General features: G+C 39.1%; 1 long non-coding RNA gene and 1 pseudogene across 1 annotated transcript in view; one reads left to right on the top strand and one right to left on the bottom strand.

Moving 5' to 3' along the window:
• Nucleotides 1–16,607, bottom strand: part of LOC143890097 (uncharacterized) — a 34,201-nt gene extending 17,594 nt beyond the window's left edge. Inside the window, exons 1-2 of the long non-coding RNA XR_013255113.1 lie at nt 16,417–16,607; nt 15,595–15,638 (exon numbers count right to left, since the gene is read on the bottom strand). This is a non-coding gene — a long non-coding RNA (uncharacterized LOC143890097). The remainder of the gene's footprint in view (nt 1–15,594; nt 15,639–16,416) is intronic.
• On the top strand, nt 4,409–4,546 carry LOC143891489 (small nucleolar RNA snoR2/U65; annotated as a pseudogene).
• Nucleotides 16,608–17,806: the final 1,199 nt, after the last annotated feature.

Raw genomic sequence — 17,806 nt, 5'->3', positions numbered from 1 at the left:
GAAGAAAGAAACATTGTTTGGTTTGTCTTGCAAATATTGGGGGGGTTTGGTATAAGGGCAAAAAGAACTCCCCAAGATTTTCTCCATAAATTTCTTTGATTTGAAGAAATTTGGAGAGAAGATCTCGAGCTCGCCACATCACCCGACCGTCGCCCGACAGTGCTAGTGGTCAAAGACCTTAAAAGGCAACCAAACAATCTCAAGAAGATCTCAAGAAGATGTTCTCCCCTCAATCTCCTTAAAAATAGCCAACCAAACAGAGCATTAAACAATATCACAATTGAATCAGATTCTTTTGTTCATGAATGCCAAATATTTTAAGCTTGTATTGTTTATTACACTATGCATTTTTTAAGTAACTTTTAGTCTAGTTGTTAGCAATATATACTATGACCAATCTTGTGACTAGTTTGCTGTCAATTTTTCGGAGTTACGCTGCTTTTATTGAAAAATCTTATTCACTGATTTCTTTCTGGAAATGTTATCCACAGTACTGTATTTTGATGAGGGCACTCCTCACTTTATTAAAAGTATGGTATGGCCCGCACCATAGGATGATCCAAACCGTCCATTAGATAGGCCATAACCTAAATAGGTTGCGCCCCAAAAATTATTTATATAGGTTGATCCTAATCCTCCGATCTATAGAGGGTTAGGATAAACCCTCTAACAGTTTCACATCACATCATATTGTAGATTTAGACTTCAGCTTAAATGGTTTCACATCACATGCCACTTGGTTACCTTCCATCAGAATTAATTAAATGCATGATGCTTCAATAGCCATCCAATTTAAATCCTATCTCCACCCCCCTTTTTTTTTCTCCCTAACAGAAAACATGAAAATGAAAAGTGGAAATATCACTTCCCATTTCGTTCAATGTAAAATGGACGTAAAACAACATTTATCCCATTAAAAAAAATGATATTTCCATCCCTTTTTTTTCATGTCCACCAGTGGCGCAACTTGGGTCAGGCCCAACCCGATTCCAATGGGTTTAACCTAGTTTCGGCTTGAGTTGGGTCAGGTTAGTGGTCTAAAGCAACTGGACCTGGCTTGAACTAACCCTGTACTCTTTTTTCTTCTTTGTACTCTTTTTTCTATTTTTGCCATAGGCCAACCCGAATCCGACCAGAGCTGGTTCAAAATTTTGAGTTAAACGAGTTGGGTCAGGTTAGGATTGAAATAATGCCACAACGGGTTAGGTTAGGGTTGTTTGAGTATATGATATAACCCATGTATGATATAAGCCCAATAAGATAATGGACCAGTGTAGTGGGCCTACTTGGGCTAGAGTCCATTAACTAGTCATTAACCCTAGTGTATCTCTATATATAGGGGCTGGAGGCAACAAACTTGGTATTCCAAACTAAAAAAGGTTCCCTTGAAGTGATGCCTAGGAATACCGTCCTGAACGTCAAGGGTAAGATTGAGGAGGAGGGGATCCCTTCAGAGCAACAAACAATCATCTATGCTGGAAGATCACTTGAGGACAGCCAGACTCTCACAGCTTATAACATCCCAATCGAAGCCACCTTTCATATCGTCATTCGTCCTTGGGAAGAATTTCAAATTTTCATCAAGATGCCAACCGGAGAGAGCATTGATCACCGGACTTTGCTCAAATATAACATCAAAAGAGAAGCCACATTCTATATGAATCCTCTTGTGATGCAGTTATTTATTAGGACAATGACTTGGAAAATCGTGTCACTTGATGTGGAGAGCTCCAGCACCACCGACGATGTCATTGCCAAGTTTAAGCAAAAGATGAGGGAAACAACTTCTGATCGGCGTCTCATCTTTGGTGGAAAAGAGCTCAAGCCTCATTTGACTCTTTTCAGAATATGGCATCCAGAAAAGGATGTAAATAACCACTAAAATGGGTTCAATTTTTGTGAAACAGATATTCATCCATGCAGAGACACAATTTTTTGTGTTTGAGGTGGAAAGAGCTTGTGGGCAATTTTGCAGATATATATATATATATATATATATATATATATATATATAACACAATACCGTAATTCTAAAGAGACACCAGGCCTATCATTGTGACCCTTCCGTTGGGCCGAGTCACAACATACAATTGGTTCTCAAATCACATCACTCGGCCAATCCGACCTTAGGGAAATCGGTCAGATAGTCTAGAACCACAAAAATACCTGACATCGTGACCCTTCCGTTGGGCCGAGCCACAACACAAGTCAGCTTTCAACCTAGTCAACACAATACTGTGATCCTAGCGAGACACTAGGCATGTTATCGTGACCCTTCCGTTGGGCCGAGCCACGACACACAATCAGTTCTCACCAATGAGACCGACTAGACCTAGACAACACAACACGTACAAGGGGTGCTCAACACCATTGGACAGAAGTAGCACTCCCGACAAAGTTATTCAAGTCTACCCTCCTCACACTGCTTGTTTGCACAAAAACACAAGCCCTCCGTTGGGCTTACTGATGCCCTTGAACAAACAAACACAACATTAATTGTGGTTTTATCAGTTCTGGATGTGTCACTATGTGTAACACGGTTCAACCACTAGTACATAAATGATCTAGGGTTTTCCGTTTTATCATTTATGCAGTGTTTCACATTATGGAAATTCATGATCTATTCATTTTATTAACCAAAAATATAAAACCATCATTTAATTAGGATAACAACATGTATATAGAATTAAACCAATCTCCGTTGCAAGATCCAATTCCATAAAAACAACCCTAATTAAAGTTAATAACAATGACATGATCAACCTTCTTTGAAAAGGTTTTTTTGGAATGATCGGATTACATTCATTGACAACTTCAACTAACTAGTGAAACCCCTATGTCATATGCAGAACTCAATGCATATACACATCACTAGGGTTCCTAAATTTCATCATCAGAGACCATTTGGGGTCAACTCATCTAGTTGTAATTGTCAATCAAAACCAAAACACTTTATAATTAGTGCCCAACAACACTAGTTAGACTCCATAGGAGTTTGGAAGTCAGAAGCAAACTCAAACACACCTTAGATAACATGAAACTATGAGATACACAGAAATTAAATTATCCATGCCTAAGTGGACCTCACCAATCAATCCAGAACAATGCAAAACTTTAAAAACCGGTCCCACCCCTTAAAATTTTCACTCAAAATAGGTATGAACCGGTCCCATCAGTAAGCATGAACTGGTTCGGACCACTTTGAGCGGGTTCTCATTAATGGATGGCTCAGAAATTCTAAAACACTCGTGCATTGCATGTCTCTGTGTGAAGCATGCAAGTCACAGTGATGGGCATGCGTCGTAGGAACTTTTGTTTCATAAAAATTTAATGTAAACAAAAGCAAAAAATAAAAACCTCCCAGATACTATGATGTGCATTAAGAGACGTGTGTCACAGTGACGTGTGTCAGTACCGTGCATGCATCACATCGTGTGAGTGTATATATATATAGCTATTGTGTATATATGGTACTTTATTTTTTGAAATGGTATATTGTATATATTTATAGCTATTGTGTATATATGGTACTTTATATATTCATATATGAGATGTGCATATACATAGCTACTGTATATATACACATAAATAAATGGGCTGAATGGGTGAGACCCACGTAGGACTTTTCGTCAGCGTCCCGCCCGGTTCAGCTAGAGATACATATCTTTATAGAGTTTGAAGAATAGAAACTGCCCATCACCATTTCATTCTCCTACTCTTTCCTACATTTATGTTTCCACTTTCGTTTGGTAGTTAGGTTGTTATTAAACCTCTTGTGATTACTAATATCATGGGCCCCACTAATCCCAACCGTCGATCTTTGCGCAGGACACCGAAGACTGGGATTTTTCCCAACATAACTTTGAAGACTTAATAATCTTGGGTTTCTTGCTTACCCTTTTCTATGTGAAAAAAATAATGTCTGGACCTGCCTGTATCTTGTTTCTTAGACAAATGCCAAGGCCAAATGTGGCTAAAATGATTTTTCAGGAATGTTTATGACGGTCGTATTTTTTTTTCCTTATATATATGTGAATATTGATCAAGGTTTAGAGTTTGAATGCAGATTTTTTAGGAATTAAACATTGTACATGTTCTTATTATCTTTTAGGCCCTGAAATCGTCTGACTAAATTTTTTTTTTTTTAAAGAATGGTGAATAGCATAGTAAATTATTCTACATTGCGATTTCCTATTGTTTTTCTCTTGGTAGTTCGCTTACAATGTTGATTTCTTATTATCGATGCTTACCAGTTCTTCCTCCATGTTATTAATGCATTCAACCATGAAGATTACGCTCTGTGAATGTTATGAGATAAACATGTTGAACATACATATGATTTTGATGCGAGTCCTAAACATATTCATTTCTATGCTTGTAGATATGTTAAATATGCACAAGTAACGGTAGCCGAGAGTGCATTTGAACAAGGATGCTATTACTAGGCACATATCAAAACTTTTTGTTGTTACGCATTCTGATGGGCACCTGTGGATCTTACACCCATTTCTACGTATCCACTGATCCGATTTCTGTGATTACAATTAGTGTTCTTTTATGCGTAACTCTACTAATTATGTTTTTCTTTCTTTTTAATCTTTTTCAAGCCTTGGTGCCTGGGAGCTTTCATTTAATGCTGCCTATTCATTTCAATTACCATGCGCTCCTGGTATTCACAAGAAAATATCTTTTGCAGTTTTCGCTTTGTCAAAATTCATTTTATGAGAAATTATATGATGCCCGACCGTCAAGTACCGTGAATGTGGTACTTCAAAAGTAACACCCTTGATATTTGATCCAACAGCAGTCTCTTAAAAAGTGGGCAGCTGTTGGATCAAATATCTGTTTTGACTGTACTTGACGGTCGGGCACCATATTAAAACTCTCATTTTCTAACTTCTAAGTCCTCACTTTTGATATTCTGCAAATGATATTTATATATGGAGGAAAGAAGATGATTTAATCTTTCACCTCATGTCCAAAGCAAGAGCATGGAGTTACTTGGTTTTGTTTCCGTGAACGTAAGGTTTATCTTTTATTTATAGTCTCTGTCTTCCCCAATTTTCCAATTTTCTTAACCAATTTCCCTATATATGTCTCTCTACCTATTAAATACCTTATAAATGTATAGCTACAGGATATGTTATAAATGAAAATTTCTTGTATTTAATTAGGAATGCCATATAAATATAAATTTCTGTTTAGCTATCAAGTCCTTCCATAAGAAACAACTATAGTGAAGGACCATATACTTAGTATATATTTTACGGAATCCCTCTTCACAAGAAAATAGCAAGAGAATCCCTTCTTCTTGCAAAATCCCCAAAACCATAGGTTTCAAAATATATTCATCAAAAGCCCCCCTTACAAATAAGAAATTAGGCCTTATATATAGCCAATCACAACATGAAAATACCTAATTACCCCCACCGAGAGAAAATGATCAAAATGGATAAGAAGGCTTAAAATGGCTAAACAAACACTAAGTAATGAAATAAAAGAGAAAATTCATTACTAATGAGTTTTCTAGGCCAATGTGATTTTTCCAAGGGGATGCTCCTGCATCAAATTCCCCTTCTTGAAAGAACTCGTCTTCGAGTTCCCCACCGGCCTCGTCATCGTCAAACTCCTCCCGGATCAAAAATGAATATAATCCATACTCGATTAAGGACCGCATCTCCATAGTAATCTTCCATATTTGACCCATTTTGTAGCATAACAATTTTCTTACCATAATGATGGTGATAGGAAACTCGACGGTGAATTAAATGGATATGTAACCATCCATGCGAAGATATAAGTGAATATACCTCATAGAACTCCTCTTGAATTATAGTGGCATGTGAGGGCAGCACCAAGAACTCAAGAAGCCAGCACGCTCTAACATATCAGCCTTTTTATTTTCCAAACCATGGCCAAAATTCTCCTCTTAGACTGTGGTTCATGAAATCCTTCTTCAAGGTTTTCCCCATGTGTAAGTTCACTGACATGTGTTAGCCCTTGCTCATTCCCAAAAGCTTCTTCAAATTGATATTGTTCACACTGTAAGCCAATACCAAGTATAGGAACTTCACCACCATGAATTTCACGCTTGTTGTCCATATCAGCCATATAGAGCAATTCATCCTCATTACTTTCAATATCCCCAACCTCATAACTAGCAAGTGAAAGAAATAGAAGCGTACTCACTTAACCATTCATTCACATATTCAAAGCACTCTTCAATGATTATTGATTCATCATGGTCTTCATTATTGGCATATTCCTCTAGAATGTCATTGGCCTCTTCTTCAAGCTCATCATGATTGGGATGCCCATCAACAATGACAAGCATTGATGTAACTTGGGCATCATCTCCATTACTTGGCTCCAAGTGGACTTGCTGCCCTATAGCTTCAAACATTTCATTTTCTTCTTCCATATGCTTAGAATTCACCTCTAAGTCACCACTAATGGAACTAGCTTCATCAAGCTCAATGCCTTCATCTGGCTCCAAAATAATGACATTGTCGGCTTCTTCTTGGCGCTCAAATTGAGAGTGACTATCATGCTCATTTTCCTTGTCAATATCATCATTTTTCTCATGCTTTCCTTGCATATGGATTGCTTCCACCGAGTGAGTGCTGAAATTAGGATAAACATAGCAATTAGTCGATGATTCAATCATGGAAGAAGGATAAGATAGCACCTTGTTTGGCCGTGGTGGTGGGGAAGAAGGCCGAGCCATTATTGGCCTTGATTTCAACTTGGAATGATCACAATATGGTAGGAATTGGTGTGCAACCTCTTTCTTCAATTCAGCCCATGTTTGAATTGGAAGTTCATCGAGCTCTCGTCGCCTGTAAGTCAAGAATCGCCACCAATCTGCTACTCGGTCCATGAACTTGTCAACCACCAACTGTACTCGATTCCTTTCCGGTACTCGCTTGGTGTCAAACTCTCTCTCCACGGTATATACCCAATCTACAATCTCCACAGACTCCATTCCCCAATAGAGCTCAGGAATGTTAGCCTCATCAAGTCACCCCAATGGAGGTCGTAGGAAACATGAGCACTACGCCTTGGAGATGTCGTCCTCGACATTTTCTCTCCATTACTAATCCTCTCCCATTCTTGAAAAGTATGCTTCTTCATTGGAGGGGGTTGGTATTGTTGGGAACAAATCTGATCCCATCTACGATTGATGCCACGGATCTTTTCCAACATGGCATCCTATCTCTTGGCTCCTTCCCTAAGTTGATCAAATAATTCTTCGAAAGTAGGATGAGCCATATCAAATCAATGTTAACAATAAGAAGCAACCAACATAGAATCTGAACCGTAGCCAATCAGTAGTAGTGTATATTGGCCAATAAGCGTATAATCGCTTTTGATGCAGTGGTATCGAACATAAGGCCGAGATGCAAGGCAAGACCAGCTAAAAGGGTGTGTGCTTAGAGTATCTCTTCCAAATTGACTTCTGCTGCGAAGGAATCAGATACTTGTAAAATTTCTACTCTTAATGTGATGTAAGAAAGATCCTCAAAATACTTGAATTTCAGTAAGGCTTAGAGAGCTTGTATGCATGGAAGGAATTTCCAACTATCCAAAACAGAACCAGATTCAACCACACAGTTGACTGTCCGAATATGTCATCGCAGCAAGTGCAACGGCCTGCGATTTTCTGTCATTGTGTTCACCTTGTTTCTGTCTTCCTGAGCTGTTTCAGTTCACTATTAGTGCTCAGTTTGGATTGAAGGGAGCTAGAGCCATGCAAGAGCTGCTTCTAATGATAAAATTTGAAACCATTTCTAATCCCAAGAGCAGTGCCTTAATTCATCAATCCAAACCATGGGCAGCAGCCAACTTCCAGGAAACGGATCCAAAAGAATTCAATTTCCGGCCATGAGGGAGTATTGAAGCACATCTACACTGTCATTCCAACACTATCAGTGCTGCCGAGCAGATTCTGCAATTATAAATCTCAGTCCCAGAATTAGTGAGCTCGGCCAATCACTTGGATCCTATCCATATGAATGTCAATGCTTCTATCAAATGCTGTCACTTATAAACAACTTAAATTCTAGATTCAAGAACAGAATACTAAATGCAATTTCACCAAGCCTTCAGAGGTTAGAACCATTGCACAACCTGCTCTGATACCATTTTTGACGCAGGGCGAGTCATATCTCTCAAAAGACAAAAACCTTATATAGAACCCTTTTCACAGGCCTTCTATCAAACATTAAGTGTTTCATCTTTGGCAAAACTAAAAGCCAATGAAATCAGTTCCATCCAGCTTCTAACACAATGGAGTTATGCTGACCGAACACGATCCTAACACAAACATTTCGTCAAGCAATAAACATGCGTTTTGAAGAGAGGAATTTCTGCTTCTTTAAGGACTTAAAGCAAACACCACCTGTGCTCCATATGTTTAGCTCATTCCTAGAGTACAGAGAGTCTTAAAATTCAATTCCAAACCTTCCTTAAAATGCAAACACCAAGAATGGGGAATAAGCTTTCAATATATAACACTTTCAATAACAGTGTCTCACGATCAAGATGACAACATGATTAAATGTTGGGATTAGGGCTCCCAAAATAAATGGAACTTTCTACCACACTCATGCCCCAACATCCCTAACACTTGTAGAAATTGAAATTGGCATTGATCCAAATGCACAACCGAGACACAGTAAAGAGTTTTTCTACTCCAAAATCAATAAAGAAAGCTTAGGGTTATCTACTGATGCTGAATTGTGGATGAAATTAAAAGCAAAAACTCACAAAATCTTCATATTTCCAGCCACTACTTCACACGAACAAGAAATAAGAGAATTTCTTCAAGGGGGATTGAAATTTCTGGCAAAGCTCCATGTCTGACCAAGCCATGGGATGCTCGATCAATGTTGGATATATATATATATATATATATATATATATATATATATATATATAACCTTGTATTCAACAAGGGAGGATGGGAAAGAAGGAGAAAAGCTTCATGCAAAAGCTTACAAATCCCTCTTGACAAGAAAATAGCAAGAGAATCCCTTCTTCTTGCAAATCCCCAAAACCCTAGGTTTCAATTTATATTCATCAAAAGCCCCTTACAAATAAGAAATTAGGCCTTATATATAGCCAATTACAACATGAAAATACCTAATTACCCCCACCTAGAGAAAATGATCAAAATGGATAAGAAAGGCTTAAAATGGCTAAACAAACACTAAGTAATGAAATAAAAGAGATAATTGATTACTAATGAGTTTTTTAGGCCAATGTGATTTTTCCAAGGGGATGCTCCTGCATCGAGGAGTTACGCATGCCAGCCGGATACCAGCCTCCTAAGTTCTAACAGTTTGAAGGGAGGGCACCCGAAACAACACGTTGCCCACTTCGTGGAGACGTGCAACAATGCCAACACATTCGGTGATTACATGAAGCAGTTCGTCCGCTCTCTTCGTGGCAATGCGTTCGACTGGTACACAGACCTCGAGCCTGCTTCCATCGACAGTTGGGAGCAACTCGAGCGTGAGTTCCTCAACCGCTTCTACAGCACCCGCAGGACCGTAAGCATGGAGGAGCTCGCCGCCACTCGACAGAGGAAGGACGAGCCTATCATTGAGTACATCGAACGATGGAGAAACTCTCCAACTTGGCCCTTAATAGCAAAGACCGTCTCGCCGAACAATCGGCGGTTGACATGTGCATACAAGGTATGCATTGGGGTCTTCTTTACATCCTCCAGGGGATCAACCCCAATCTTTTGAAGAGTTGGTCACCCGGGCTCATGACATGGAGCTCAGCATCACCACTCATGGAGATCTCTGTCCTGTGGATCCTCACAAAGACAAAGAAAAGAAAGAGACAAAGAAAGAAGCAAAAACCTCAAAAACGAAGGAGGTTATGAGTAATACCACCAATCTCATCAAGATTGAAAAGAAGAAGGAGAAAGTCGAACCCGCTCCAACTCAAGACAAGGGGAAGGCCAAGATGAGCCTTAAGGAGCTGGAGCAAAAGCAGTACCCTTTTCCAGACTCTGAAGTCTCGAGAATGCTCGATGAACTCCTCCAACGCAAATTGATAGAGCTACCGCCATCGAAGCAACCCGAAGAAGCAGGACGGGAAGTATTGTCGCTACCATCGAGTGGTCAGCCACCCGATTGAGAAGGTTTTGTAAGCAAAAGGGTTCCCATGTGTTCAATCATTCACCTTACCTTCTTGTTTTGATGCTAGCAAACCCAAATTGATTAGCATTTATGGACTGATGTGTTGCTTTGAGGTGCTGTTGTATACAAGAATTTCATATGTCATAATCGTCGTTACACAACTTATCTCAACACATGGCTTGTGGACACACACACAATGATCAAGGAGCTTGCACTCATACTGAAGACATCATCATTTGGAGATGTTCAAGTCAAAGAAGCTCGAGATAAAGATCCCACAAGTTTCCTAGCAAGTGTCAAGAAGAAGCTTGGAGTTGAACATGCCATGGTGACACCTCATGTACCTTTCAAGATGCATTGAAGATTGGATGAAGTCACAAGAACTAGATCGAGTTCAAGAAGTTCCTTCGATTCATTTTTCTCTTTGCAAATTGGGTTCTGTGAAAATCATCCTTACTTCTTATTACTTCTAAAGTATGTGAGGTATATAAGTTTAGTGTTGTTTTGTTTAAGAAAAATCCAGCCAAGAGTTACGCTACACTTGCAACTCAAGAGCATCCATTAGCTGATCGGTTTCGTCACCCGACAAAGGAAAAATCTGATACATCTAATATCAGATCAATCTTCCTTGCGGGAACAAAGTGTTATAAATAACCCAAGTGCTTGGAATATGGACATTGTGTATTACTTTACCGACAACATTTTAAGAGCAAGTTAGTCTTCAAAAAGTTGTGAGTCTGCATAAGTGTGTTATGATATAAATGTATGCATGTCTCAATCTTTTCTCAGCCAAATATAAGAAAATGATATTAGAAAAGAGAAAAGACAAACATCACAAAAGAAGCACACAGACCCACCATGCTTGATGCTTGAAAATCCAAGTGCACAAATGACTGCGTTGAGGCCTCATTGCACAACGATTGCTTTTCCCACTTACAACAACGAAAAGCCCTCAAGCCGCAACCATCAATCCCTTCTTCTTATTGGCAGTGCCCACCTTAGCTCCTCATGAGATCCAAAATCCCATAAGCTTTAGTATCCTCTTCACTTTCCCTTCGCAAGAGAGAGCACAAAGAGTCCCCACACATTTTTCACTTGTGAAGATATTTGCTACAAGTCAAATGCAAGTGTTGTTATTTGTTTTGACTTTGTTGAAGGATAAGTTCCCAAAACAACACAAGAGCCCAATATAAATAGATAACTTCTATTTATAAAATCCCAACGCTCTTAATAGAAGAGTCCTAATAGGCTACTGAGAAAATGCATGGAATTTAGAAAAGAGAAAATGTGGGAAGCGAGAAAGTGAAGAGAAAATGTGTGAAGTATCATTGAAAGTCAAAATAAAGCATGTAAGAAGCTTCCTTGGAAGCGAACAAATACATTTAAAGAGTAGAATCCTAGTAGGCTAGGGAGGAATGGTTAATATAGGCAAGGATTACGAGTAGAAAAGAAGCCTTTGTGACTAAATAGAGTTTCGGGAATTTACAACAAGGAAAAGATACAAGTTTTAGGAATTTATAGTTTCACATGTTTTATTCGTGTACATTTAATGTTGAGTTTTTGGAAAAAGATCAGCAAAATTTTCAAACTTAAGATCAGTTTTCAATTTGTAAATGATTTATTTTAAATGCATTTCTTCAGAATCATCAAAGGAAAAAAAATATTCATTTAGGAAGAAATAATCACCTAAATAAGAACTTCCTTTAAAAAAATCACATAAATAGCAAGCGTATCCTTAATTAGAGAAATTGAAAACTGGTCACGGACACAGAGAACAATGCCTCATTTAGGGCCTGCTAAAAATCTCACCCCTTGCTCTCCATTCAAACGAATAAATCAGACTGATATATTAGAATAAAAAAACGAACGATACCACGTTAGACGACGGCTAGACGGGGAGAATTCCCATTCTTGGAAAGGGACCTGCATATTTGCAAATTTCAAGAACAAAGACAATTGACTATTATACAGACAAAGTGGTCAACAAACCACAACATCAATGGTTGAAGGATTGATCCAAAGCATAATATTAGTGATTAGAAATGCTTAAAATGTTTCTATTTTAACTTTGGCCTGAGGAATATTTGTAGAAAATGCCTGGAACCAAAGTTTAGTTCAAGAATGGAGCCCGGAAGAAAGATAGATTTGGGCAAGATGTGGATGCCAAAGATGCCTCATAATCTTACCCCTGAGCCCTCTAGGGGTGGCAACCCAGCCATTTCTGTACCCACTGAGGTAGTTAACGACAGAAAACAAGTCCTGAAAAGCTGTCTAATAGGCACCTTGAGAAACCGGGCCCTGGTGGAGCAAATTTGGTTCTGGGCAAAAAGGCAATGGGATTTGCCACAACTGAGCAAGCCTTTTTGTTTAAGCCCACTCTCAATGCTATTCACCTTTGAATCTCAACACCAAGCCACCACTATTCTTCGAAAAGGGGGTGATGCTTTGGGAGGATATCTTGTCTCCCTTCAGCCCTGGTCTCTATTCTTAAATACTGGTGCAAGGATTGTGGGGCTGAGATTTTCCAATATCCCGCTTCACGCATGGTCCCTCTCAACAGTAGATTTGTTGGGCCATCACTTTGGACAGGTCCTGGAATCTCAATTATCGATTATCGGGTAGCCATGATCATTGCATGGAATTTGCGTCTGATAAAGTATTAACTCCTCTATGGAACTGCTTGCCTTCCTTTATTAATCCTTGTAGATTCTAAGATTTACCCCATTGGAATCAGATTGGTTGAGGAGCCTTTAAAGCTCTTTAAGGAGTAGGGGCCCCAGCCGATGCCCCTCTGGAAGCCTCGGAGGAGGCAATAACCCATGAGACCTTATCCCCAACGGTGGAATCGCTGATGAATTGATCCTCTCCGACAGAGCCCGAGGGTATTTTGGTCATTTCAAATGAACAGCAGCCGTTGGCCTTACCTACCCCCGATTTTGAAAATTTTGAAACCTCGAGATTGGTGACTAACCCAAAAACCTTGCATTTTTCAGTCCCTTCATCGAAAAGGACTGAGACCAGAACCGAAGAAAAGACATGTCAGATGGTCTCTAAAGCTAAATCGAATATTTTTTGGGGGAAAGAGATGAGAAAAGATATTTCCGAAGGTAGTCCTCATCTGGTGGCAGTAGAAAAAGCTGTCAAAATAAAAAACCGCTTATTTAGAAAGTACAAGAAAAACAAATCAAAAGTTCGAATGATCAGGCGATTGTGACTAGATCTGTACTCCCAAAAGCTAGCCCTCATAATAACGGGAAAGGAGTAGTAACCGAGAAAAAATATATCTCGGCCACGAAAGGAGGGTTATCTCTCTTTAAAAGAAACCTTTTGGGTTTTCGTAAGGAGGGCATAAAAAACAATTCCTTGGCTGCGAAGTTTAGCACTTTTTTGAAAGATTTTGATAAACCTTTCAGGCCCCTTCTTCAATGCCCTCTTCTTCTGCATCTCTAGGAATGTGGGAGGCGGCTTCTTTCGAGGTTGACGATATGCAGTTCCTTCGGGATTTAGAATACAATGAACAGCTAGCATCGGAAGCATGCCCGACTCCTAAAGAAGTCTCGAGGAAAATTCTGAAGCAACAATGGAAACAATTTAAACAGGATGCTATGGAGAAGAATGAGCGTTTTCTCCTCATGTCAGGTAAGTCTAATCCTAAGGAAGTTTTTGTTCAGATTTATAAAATGGAATTTTTTCAGAAGGCTTTAACAGACGAGAGAAAAGCCCGTCGTCAGCGGTGGGAGGAGATTAGGGCAGCAGAAATTGCTCGTCTGGAAAAATTGTTAGACAGCTCAAACGGGATCTGAGGAATCTAGGGACACTCTTGACCGGGAGGTAAGTATGGAAATTCGAAAACGTTTACGTACGGATGAAGAGATGCAGGAGGCAACACCCCCCCCCCCCCCCCCCCCCGCTCTTAGAAGCTCAAGAGCTGAAGGAGGAGGCAGTCGTTCCTGACGAGGAGATGGATGAACTTCTAGCCATTGGAGATGTCTTTGGAATTGATTATGAGGAAGATTTGGATGCTACGAAAAAGTTATTTTACACTATGGCAATTACATCTTTGCAGGAGGGCAAAGATGAGGAGAAGAGCAAGCGGTAAAAAGGGCTGAGGGTATCAACCCTGTATAATCGCTTTTCGGCCCCAAGCGAGATAGGATTGTGACGAAAATTTGGAGGGCAAAACAGTAGTGGTGAAAACATAATGGAAAGGAATTTCTAAGGAAGTTTGAGACTAAGATGGTAGAGGAGCTATTCAAGTCTCTTACAATGCAAATAGTGAATGGAGACTGGCTGACCTAATCCTGAAGCGCACATCCCGGTAACTTTGGCTTGAGAGACTCGGTCTTTCGCCTTGTCCTTGCTCAGGATACTTTTCTTGCTAATTTGCATTCGAAGGAATTGTTTGCCCCTTGAGAATCGTTTGATGGTTTGTTGGTTATTATATTAAAAAGGAAAATGTGTGGAAGGGCACAGAGGTCTCCCAAGTTTCCAGGGTGGTCATCTTGAAGGATGAAGGATGAAGGATAGAAGGGGATGAATGGACTGCTTTTGTAATAGTTTGTAAGGATGTGCCAAGCTAGTAATGTTCTTGGGTACACCAGTTTTTTTCTTTTCTTCTACCCTATGTAACGCGGGTAGGGACCCCTGGTCCCGAATGCTAGTTTAATATTAATGAAATTGTCATCTTTCAAAAAAAAAAAAAAAGTTCATATGGTGTCATGTACAATGTTTTCTTGCTAACTGTGCTCCATAGCACTTATCATTCGGTAAATGAATGATGGAATGACCTATAGGAAGAGAAAGTGGAACATGAATAAAAATTGTGAAAAATAACATAATTATATATTTTACCTGCTTACCTTATCAACCCACAAGACAAATCCCAATATAACCACATGAAATAAAAAATAAGTGCAAGTAATTGAAACAAACTTCTTGTACATGCTACATCAAAGGAGGCCCATATGCATAGATCAACTAACAGTGCCCCTACCAACATCCGTTGGCCAATAAATATGAAGTTATGAACTATAAAGGCTTCAAAATCACATCATCTTGCACTCAATCTTTAACACTAGAGATGCCTAGGTTAGAAGTTGAACCCACATAAAAATAGTGATTATATTACCAAAAAAAATCAATTAGTAATGTAGGGGTTGTTTATTGTTATGGGCTAAAGCCAACATAAATATTTAATACTTTCAGCCACAAAAACTTCTTAATTATGTACAAATTATTCCAAAAAATTACATATGCAGCACAAAGAAACACATCACAACAGACAAAAATACTAAAACTAGGTTTCATCGTTCATATAAGTGTAGAAATAATGAAGCTAATTGATAGAACAATAATATGCAGAAAATAAAAAAATAATAATAATAAAAATCCCAACAGATAGAGAGAGAAAAAAAAACTAGAAGGCTACAGAAGCACTCACCTTCTCCCGTTCCCTGGGAAGATCCACAACAACTCATCGTTCTTCTGAACAAATTAGAATAGAACTGAGTAGAAGAAAAATCAGACCCTCTCCATTATAAAGCTCCAAAAAAAATTGAGTGATTGTTAGTGGAAAAACAAAGAGATTTTTTCGTACCCTTTTTTTCTACTATTTGACCACCGACAGTCTGTGTAAACGAGCCTATCCGAGCCGAGCTTCGCCCAGCTCGGCTCAGGCTCGAACCAGGCTTGGGCTCAGCTCGGCCAGGCTCGCGAGCCTACCGAGCTCATTTGTTGAATTTTTTTTTTCCTAAAAAACCTGAATGCAGTTGTGACCTGTTTCAAATTTTCAATTTTGATATAAAATCATGACAGAATGGGGGTGAATCATGACATATGTGGTACAACATCTCTCTCTGGAGCTAGTGAATCGAACCGTAATAATCTGTTTTTCGCAAATACCCTAATTAAATGAAAGAAGAAGAAGATTAAGGTCTCTTCTTTTGCTAAAAAAATCAAAGCAGAATCATATATGCCCAACAAAAATCAAAGAAGATGGTTCGATTCTACTGGTTCGATTAGGGTATTTTTTCACAACCCCAAAAAAAAAAAAAAAAACCAAAAACAAAGAAGATGGTTCGATTAGGGTTCTATTAGGGTTTTTAAAACAAAAACAAATCAAAAGTAGAGAAAAAGAACCTGTTTTCCTCCAGATGATTAGGGTTCTATTCTGCTGGCTCGAACCCTAACGAACCAGTAGGTTCGAACCCTAAGCAACTGCGTTTCACAAACAAAAAAAATGAAACGAGGGGAAGAATCATACCTGGTACGCTGCCGAAAGGAAGAAGATGAAGCTTTTTTGTGAGGAAGAAAGGTAGAGAGTAGAGATGGGTGAGAGGCGGAGAGAAGAGACGAATCTTCTTCGCTAGAGAGAGAGAGAGAGAGAGAGAGAGGCGCCTATTTTCTTTCTTGGAAATTTGATCAAAAGGGGCCAAAATATAGCGGAAATAGAGATACCGTACCCCCACGTTTCAAATTTGTGGCATACCTAAATACCCATCAGGCGGTTTTGTTTATTTTAAAAATGGGATAATTACATTTACACCCCCTCTAGTTTCTGACACATCCACTTCAACCCTGTAGTTTAAAAAGTAACAAAGACATCCCCTCTAGTTTCGTTTTGTTTAAGGTTTGCCCCCTCAGCTGAAGGTTCGTCCATAGATTGAAGGGCTAAGATGATCCGATGGAGCTGATTTTTTGGGCACACCCTATCTATGTCAGGACCCATCAAATGAACGCTTTGGATCATCCAAATAATGTGGGCCCATATCCGAATCCAAAACGCTTTGGATCATCCAAAACAAAACTAGAGGGGATGTCTTTGTCACTTTTTAAACTATAGGGGTTGAAGTGGATGCGTCAGAAACTAGAGGGGGTGTAAATATAATTATCCCTTTAAAAATATTACAGGCTTACAACCCTCTTTCTATATAGGCAAACAAACAGATCTACAATACAAATATGCGAGATATTTTGCCAGTCATAACAGGAATTACTTGATCTGAACTCTGGTTAAGCAAGGTCGAGCACTAAATTGAAAATGGTTTAAATATCAAGTCTTATTCACTAAATTGTCTACATAAATCCCATTAATATGTATGATTAGTGCAATTTAATGGTCCCTACGCAGGGAAGAGTACAAAGAGTTGACCGTTTTGAATGCAAGAGTTGAGTTGAGTTGCGTGACCGAAAAGATCTGACCGTCCATTTTCATTGACCGAAAAAAGCACATCATTGAATGTTGCTTAGGGTTTGCGTGATTGGTTCCATTTTTTGAGCCATCAGCCCATCAGACATTGAGACCAAGGTCAAATGAATGGTTCAGATCAATCAAAATTTATATCCAATATTTTATGTGGCTGCTCTCTATTGTGGATGTGGGTCCCACATCTGATGCCTCACAGGGATACTCGTGACCTCAAAATTAGGTATTAAAAAGGCACACGGATCCTCGTCACCCTTTGCACCCTTTGTAGAGTAGTCATTCCCTTAGAACCCTAAAGTCGAATAAAAAATTCCAAAATCGAATAAATTTCCGAAATTGAATAAAACCTCAAACAATTTTGAAACCTCTTGGAGAACCAAACCCCATACGCGGAAAGAACCCAAAAAGTCCAAAATTTCCTCGATTTCAAAATATTTTTGAAAACCCG

The sequence above is a fragment of the Tasmannia lanceolata genome, unplaced genomic scaffold (genome assembly GCF_043159265.1).
Source record: "Tasmannia lanceolata isolate RefF3 unplaced genomic scaffold, GAP_Taslan_0.1 ptg000013l, whole genome shotgun sequence".
NCBI classification, from domain to species: domain Eukaryota; kingdom Viridiplantae; phylum Streptophyta; class Magnoliopsida; order Canellales; family Winteraceae; genus Tasmannia; species Tasmannia lanceolata.
Note: the sequence above shows the minus strand (reverse complement) of the source record. Positions and strands in the feature narration are given on the sequence as shown.